The sequence below is a fragment of the Dendrobates tinctorius genome, unplaced genomic scaffold (genome assembly GCF_039654945.1).
Source record: "Dendrobates tinctorius isolate UK_male_01 unplaced genomic scaffold, ASM3965494v1 ptg000085l, whole genome shotgun sequence".
Taxonomy (NCBI): domain Eukaryota; kingdom Metazoa; phylum Chordata; class Amphibia; order Anura; family Dendrobatidae; genus Dendrobates; species Dendrobates tinctorius.
The window spans coordinates 6,342,813-6,351,290 of record NW_027361753.1 but is presented as its reverse complement, the minus strand read 5'-3'; the positions used below and the strand labels follow the sequence as shown (position 1 = coordinate 6,351,290).

The window sequence follows — 8,478 nt, the reverse complement described above, 5'->3', positions numbered from 1 at the left end:
TGGCAGCAGCACATCTCATTGTGTGGCATCCCTTTTTCTTCTTACAAGTGAGACAGTTACTGGAGTCTTGTCTGATGGTCTGATGTTGGATTCTCATTGCTCTATTGTCTAGGGTATCCTCCACCTGATGCTTTCTATCAGTAAAAGGTCTGGACTACAGGCGGACAATTCATCACCCAAACTCTTCGTCTGCAGAGATGCAATATGTGGTTTAGCTTTGTCTTACTAAAACCTACACAGCCTTCTCTGAAATAGACGTTGTCTGGATGGAGCTCATATTGTAAAACCTTATAAACCGCTGATAGTGCCTTTCATGCGTAAGTTGCCCATAGACACTAATGCCCCCCATACCATCAGAGATGCAGAAAGTGTGTGCTGATAACAAGCTGGATGGTCCCTCTCCTCTTAAGAAAAATAAATTTTCCAAAAATTTACAAAAAACGAACAATTGTTGGGTAACTCACCAAACCCTGACTAATGCACTGGCAGGAGTGTGATGCATGTATACAGTGCTGAGCGGCCCGCCTATTATTGGCGTCATTGATAGGCTGCTCAGACACTATGCATCACACCTATTAGTGTGACTTATGTCCTATGCAAGCCTTATTAGTGTGCATTTCCCACTAGGCAGCCAGACCTTGATGGGTTAACTGGCTGTCTTCATTAGTGGAATGCACCTGTGCTGCCCCAGCCTTTATCATTGGGGCTTTGCTGTATCCTGCCAGTGCATTAGTCAGGGTTTGGTGAGTTACCCAACAATTGTTCGTTTTTTCCCTCTCCTCTTAAGTCAGCAGAACACTGAGTCCAAGGTTTCCATAAAGAATTTCACATTTGATCAATCTGTGCACAGAACAGTTTCCATTTTGCCTACGTCCATTATAAAAAAAAGCTTTGGCCCAGAGAAGACAGCAGCATTTTTGGATTGTGCTGATATTCGGCTTCTTCTTTGCTTGATGGAGCGATAATTCTCATTTGTGTATTACTCACAGACAAAGATTTCTGGACTTATTCCTGAGGCCACACAGAATCATGTCCATCAATAATGCTGTTGCAGCCTAAGGACCCGGAGTTCACGAGCCTCCAATATTGACCTTGTTGCCTGTGCACATGGATTTCTCTAGAATCTCTGAATTTTTTTTAATAAAATTATGTCTTGTAAATTGTGGGATATTAAAAGTTTTTGCAATTTTACTGTTCTGTCTCCGACATAATCAATGACTCGTAACTGCCTGTTCTGATAACATATAATCATTGCTGTATGTTTAGAATGCTCAGTTTTCCATACAGTTTAATGTTTATTGTTCTCTTAGCTCCATCTAGTGGCCAAGAGATATAACTGCAGTGTTATCTTAGTTTCATTTTCGTTCCTGTATTTTCCCTCCAATCCACAATGTATTCTGGGTAACTTTGCAAGGGATCATGGTCTATGCCAGCCCCCTTCTCTTCAGTCGGCCATTTCTTTCAAGTCTGCATATTGGAAGCACCTCATTGCTTGTTTCCCCTTGTGTTAGCAGCGGTGGTATGTAATCATTCCCTCTGTATATTCTGCCTTGTATTAGCTAGCTTAGTTACATCCCCTGCTCAGCTAGTAGTTCAGATTGTATGTTATGTATAATGTATATTTCCATGAATCCTATACTGTATCTGTTTCTGTTTGTAGTTTTACCACATACACATCTATATCTACGTTCAATAAACCACAGATTCAACTACAGTCTCCTTATTGGACCCCGGTATAGCAGTTTAGCTGCTTGTTAAGCTATATGAATCCTGTTCATTTAGTGAGGACATGACATTTACATTAACCCCTTCACCCCCAAGGGTGGTTTGCACGTTCATGACCGGGCCAATTTTTACAATTCTGACCACTGTACCTTTATGAGGTCATAACTCTCGAACGCTTCCATGGATCCCGGTGATTCTGACATTGTTTTCTCGTGACATATTGTACTTCATGTTAGTGGTAAAATTTCATTCAAATAACTTGCGTTTATTTGTGAGAAAAACGGAAATTTGGCGAAAATTTTGAAAATTTCGCAATTTTCCAACTTTGAATTTTTATGCCCTTAAATCACAGAGATAAGGCACACAAAAAACTTGATAACTAACATTTCCCACATGTTTACTTTACATCAGCACAATTTTGGAACCAAAATTTTTTTTTGTTAGGAAGTTATAAGGGTTAAAAGTTGACCAGCGATTTCTCATTTTTACAACACCATTTTATTTTTAGGACCACATCACATTTGAAGCCACTTTGAGGGGTCTATATGATAGAAAATACACAAAAGTGACACCATTCTAAAAACTGCACCCCTTAAGGTGCTCAAAACCACATTCAAGAAGTTTATTAACCCTTTAGGTGCGTCACAGGAATTTTTTTGAATATTTAAAAAAAAATGAACATCTAACTTTTTTTCATAAAAAAAATACTTCAGGTTCAATTTTTTTTATTTTACCAAGGGTAACAGGAGAAATTGAACTGCAAAAGTTATTGTGCAATTTGTCCTGAGTACGCAGATACCTGATATGTGGGGGGGAACGACTGTTTCGGCGCATGGCAGAGTTCAGAATGGAAGGAGCGCCGTTTGACTTTTTCAATGCAAAATTGGCTGGAATTCAGATTGGACGCCATGTCACGTTTGGAGAGTCCCTGATGTACCTAAACAGTGGAAACCCCCTACAAGTGACCCCATTTTGGAAACTAGACCCCCCAAGGAACTTATCTAGATATGTGGTGAGAACTTTGAACCCACAAGGGCTTTACAGAAGTTTATAACGTACAGCGGTACAATTAAAAAATCATATTTTTTCCACAAAAATGATCTTTTCACCCCAATTTTTATTTTCCCAAGGGTAACAGGACCCTAAAAGTTATTGTGCAATTTGTCCTGAGTACGCTGATACCCCACATGTGGGGGTAAACCACTATTTGGGCGCATGGCAGAGCTCGGAAGGGAAGCAGCGCCATTTGACGTTTTTGGCTGGAATTGAGATCGGACACCATGTCGCGTTTGGAAAACCCCTGATGTACCAAAACAGTGGAAACCCCCCACAAATGACACCATTTTGGAAACTAGACCCCCTAAGGAACTTATCTAGATGTGTGGTGAGAACTTTGAACCCCCATGGGCTTCACAGAAGTTTATAACATAAAGCCATACAATTAAAAAATCATATTTTTTAAACAAAAATGATCTTTTCACCCTCAATTCTTATTTTTCCAAGGGTAACAGGACCCTAAAAGTTATTGTGCAATTTGTCCTGAGTACGCTGATACCCCACATGTGGGGGTAAACCACTATTTGGGGGCATGGCAGAGCTCGGAAGGGAAGCAGCGCCATTTGACGTTTTTGGCTGGAATTGAGATCGGACACCATGTCGCGTTTGGAAAACTCCTGATGTACCAAAACAGTGGAACCCCCCACAAATGACACCATTTTGTAAACTAGACCCCCCAAGGAACTTATCTAGATGTGTGGTGAGCACTTTGACCCCCCCAGTGCTTCACAGAAGTTTACAACGCCCGGGCGTGAAAATAAAAAATTCGTATTTTTTCCACAAACATGATCTTTTAGTCACCATTTTTTTATTTTCCCAAGGGTACCAGGAGAAATTGGACCCCAAAAGTTGTTTTCCAATTTGTCCTGAGTACGCTGCTACCCCATATGTGGGAGAAAACTACTGTATGGGCACACGTCAGGGCTCGGAAGGGAAGTAGTGACGTTTTGGAATGCAGACTTTGATGGAATGGTCTGCGGGTGTCATGTTGCCTTTGGAGAGCCCCTAATGTACCTAAACAGTGGAAACCCCCCACAAATGACACCATTTTGTAAACTAGACCCCCCAAGGAACTTATCTAGATGTGTGGTGAGCACTTTGACCCCCCCAGTGCTTCACAGAAGTTTACAACGCCCGGGCGTGAAAATAAAAAATTCGTATTTTTTCCACAAACATGATCTTTTAGTCACCATTTTTTTTATTTTCCCAAGGGTACCAGGAGAAATTGGACCCCAAAAGTTGTTGTCCAATTTGTCCTGAGTACGCTGACACCCCATATGTGGGAGAAAACTACTGTATGGACACACGTCGGGGCTCGGAAGGGAAGCAGTGACGTTTTGGAACGCAGACTTTGATGGAATGGTCTGCGGTTGTCATGTGCGTTTGGAGAGCCCCTGATGTACCTAAACTATTGAAACTCCCCACAAGTGACCCCATTTTGGACACTAGACCCCCCACGGAACTTATCTAGATGTGTGGTGAGCACTTTGAACCCCCAAGTGCTTCACAGAAGTTTATAACACTCGGACGTGAAAATAAAAAAATCATTTTTTTTCCACAAAAATGATATTTTTGCCCCCAATTTTTTATTTTCCTAAGGGTAACAGGAGAAATTGGACCCCAAAAATTGTTTTGCAATTTGTCCTGAGTAGGCTGATACCCTACATGAGGGGGTAAAACACTGTTTGGGCGCATAGCAGAGCTTGGAAGGGAAGGAGCACCATTTGACTTTTTCAACTCAGAATTGGCTGGAATTGAGATCAGACGCCATGTTGCATTTGGAGAGCCCCTGATGTGCCCAAACAGTGGAAACCCCCAATTCTAACTCCAACCCGAACCCCAACACGCCCCTAACCCTAGCCCTAACCCTAGCCCTAACCCTAGCCCTAACCCTAGCCCTAGCCCTAGCCCTAACCCTAACCCTAGCCCTAACCCTAACCTAACCCTACCCCAACACACCCCTAGCCCTAACCCTAGCCCTAACCCTAATGGAAAAATGGAAATAAATACATTTTTTTTATTTTATTATTTTTCCCTAACTAAAGGGGTGATAACGGGGGGTTTGATTTACTATTTATGGCGGTTTTTATGTTTGGCGGCTGTCGCACGCTAAAAGACGCTTTTTATTGTAAAAATAGTTTTTGCATCACCACATATTGAGAGCTATAATTTTTCCGTATTTTGACCCACCGAGTCATGTAAGGTCTTATTTTTTGCGGGACGAGTTGACGTTTTTATTGGTACCATTTTCGGGCACGTGAAATTTTTTGATCGCTTTTTATTCCGATTTTTGGGACGCAGAATGAACAAAAACCAGCGTTTCATGAATTTCTTTTGGGGGGGGGTGCGTTTACACCGTTCCGCGTGCGGTAAAATTGATAAAGCGCTTTTATTCTTCGGGTCAGTACGGTTACAGCGATACCTCATTTAGGTCGTTTTTTTATGTTTTTGTCGGTTTTATGCAATGAAAACTATTTTATATAAAAAATAATTATTTTTGCATCGCTTTATTCTGCGAGTTATAACTTTTTTATTTTTTTGCTGATGATGCTGTATGGTGGATCGTTTTTTGCGGGACAAGATGACGTTTTCAGCGGTACCATGGATATTTATATGCGTCTTTTTGATCTCGCGTTATTGCACTTTTTGTTTGGCGGTATGATAATAAATCATTATTTTTTGCTTCGTTTTTTATTTTTATTTTTTAAGGGGTTCGCTAAAGGGGTTAACTAATGGGACAGTTTTATAGGGCAGGTCGTTACGGACGCGGCGATACCTAATATGTGTACATTTATTGTTTTTTTTTTTTTATTATTTTAAAAAAATGAATTTATTGGGGAATACTTTTTTTTTTTTTTACTAATTTATTTGGCGATTTTTTTTAATTTATTTTTACACTTTTTTTTTAATTTTTTTTTACTTTATTACATAGTCCCAGGTGGGACATCACTGTCCTGTGACAGATCGCTGATCTGTCACATCACAGATCACTGTGACAGATCAGCAATCTGTCACAGGCAGTGCACCAGGCTTCCTCATGCCTGCGCTTTGCAGGCACTGAGGAAGCCAGCTTCCCCAGGCCCCCGAAGGCCCCCGTCGCCATCTTGGATTCGGGGGCCTGGAGGATAGGAGTCCCCCGCAGCAGCGCTGCACATTGCGCTGCCGTGGGGGGCTCAGGGAAGCACGGAGGGAGCCCCCTCCCTGCCGATGCTTCCCTTTAACTCCCGGTACACCGCGATCGCGTTTGATCGCGGTGTGCAAGGGGTTAATGTGTCGGGGGCGGTCCGTGACCGCCCCTGACACATTGTGCCGGGTGTCAGCTGTGATAATCAGCTGACACCCGGCCGCGATCAGCGGCGCTCACCACGTGGGCGCCGCTGATCGCGGTAGACGTACTATCCCGTCCCCGGTCATACGGGCCCGGGTACCGTGGACGGGATAGTACGTCTCATGTCAGGAAGGGGTTAAAGAACATTTAAAAATGTTCTACAAGTTTTAGACGCAGTTGTTCATAGATTGGTGACTTCCGACAATCTTTGCTTCTGGGAGACTCTGCCTTCTCTCACATGCTCTTTTTATACACAGTAAGGTTACTTAGCAGAAAATGGACTCTCCGTCTGTTTTTTTGTAATCATCAAGTACTTTTTCTTGCCTTTTGTTAACACTGTCTAAACCTTTTTGAGTTGAATTAATGACAGCAGATTCTAAAAGGAGTAATTTTTTCAAATTGCATGGAAAAATGCCCAAAGTTCTTCCCTGGCACAGTGCGTTCACAGATGCTCCTGCCGGGGACTCATAAGCCTCTGTTGACGACACATCTACAGATCTGAGGCTTTTCTGGTCCGCTCTGAAGGCAGGGTGGGACTTCCGAGGTCATTCTGATTGACAACTGGATCTTCGCTGCCTAACTGAGGTAGTCAGCTGTCAGACAGAATGATCTCTGAAGTCTTGCACCATCGCAGCAGCAGATGCAGCAGAATACCCAGCAGGAGCGGTATGTGACCGCTCTGAGCTGGGGAAGAACGACGCTGTGCATAGCCGACAGGTAAGTTGCAATTATTGTACTTGCCCTTAAGGGCTTATATCCATTTTTCATTTTTTCTAAAGTCCCAGATGCCCTCTTTCATTATATACATATATATTGTACACATATATTGTAAGATGGCCGCCAGACAGATTCATGAGGGGAGATACACACGTGGTCAAAATTGTTGGTACCCCTCGTTTAATAACAGAAAAACCCACAATGGTCACAGAAATAACTTGAATCTGACAAAAGTAATAATAAATCAAAAATCTATGAAAATGGAAAAAAAAAACACAACACCAAACATTGCTTTTTTTCTATATTTGAGTTACAAAAAAGAATTTTCGAAGTTACACAGTAATAAATAACAAAACGGAGCCCAAAAAAGTATTATAAATCCACAGCAGGAAAAATATCAAGAAATAAATCTGGGAAGGCAAAAATGGAGAAAATAAAAATTGTCTGGTCACTGAACAGTCATCAATCCTGATTGTTAATAAGATATACTGAAAATTGATGACTTTAAAAATTAAAATATATGTCGCAAAAAAACAATAAAAATCAAGGCATTAGGGGAGTATTTCTCATGGATATGAACTACAATAAATTACTATTTCCGCTCTTCTAAAGCTCAACCGAATGTACAAAAAGTTATCGGAGGCACTAAGATTTGCGTGAAATGCAACAACCCGTGTCGCGCGCGACATTTTATTCCCTCGACAGAGCCTGTCCGCAAAGATTTTATATTCTCCATGTTTAGAGCCAGACAGGAGAGTATTTAATTCCCCCCATTAATGAAGTTCATCGTTAAGTGCCGGGCAGGGTTCGTGTTAACGTGCCAAGATTCAAGTAGCAAACACTTGAATATCTAAGGAGTGAATATTTATGCCTTACCTTAATATTAAGACGGAGTTGATGAAAAGCTTGTGATGCTCGCTCGTACCTTTAATGTCTCCCCTTCATCTATTTTTATCTATTTGCCAAGTAAATGTAACTGAGACTAGCAGCATGCGCGCTCTCGGAGTGTAAGCTTACACACCCGCGCAACATTTCAACATTAGGAGAATATTACTATGATCAGTAATGCATAGCCTGGAGCTTGGCCACATAGCTTGGGAAATATCTCTCTAGTGGGCAATAACTTTATTTTGGCACATTAGAAACTAGAATCTTATGAAGTATACGTACAATATAAAAATCAGTTCTGAGACAAGAACTAGATATGGAGGACCTGGCACGACTTTCCATTAAATAATTTTAATTAGCACCATGTAATACTTCATTTCACCTGCGGGGGAGCTGTAGGCTAATTGAACATTTATTTCCACGATCTCTTACACTTGCAACATCTTTTGTGTTGTTTGTTTTTTGTTTTTTTTTTTATCTTGTAATATTCGTTAATGTTTTATCTCACTAAATTCTTCAAAATTGTTCACGTAGTTAATAATTTTGAGCGCAATCAAAAGTGCTCTTTATTTTTCCCTTTTGATTTTTTTTTGCGCCTTCTTAAAGCAAATAGCTGCTTGCTCTGTTAAAAGGTGGCAAAATAAATGGAGCAAAAAAAAAATCACACAAAGGAGTGGTAGGGAGTACAGTTGAGAAAAAATGTTGAAAAAAAGTTTAAAAAAAAGTCAAGTTGGGAGTACAAATTTATGACGAACTTTGACACT

The 8,478-nt window shown here is 41.0% G+C and overlaps 1 protein-coding gene across 1 annotated transcript in view; it reads left to right on the top strand.

The window, feature by feature from the left end:
* Nucleotides 1-1,461: 1,461 nt before the first annotated feature.
* The window catches only part of MALT1 (MALT1 paracaspase), a 139,711-nt gene continuing 132,694 nt past the window's right edge, over nt 1,462-8,478 (top strand). Inside the window, exon 1 of the mRNA XM_073584803.1 lies at nt 1,462-1,519. The gene's annotated coding sequence lies outside the window, so the exon portion shown is untranslated. The remainder of the gene's footprint in view (nt 1,520-8,478) is intronic.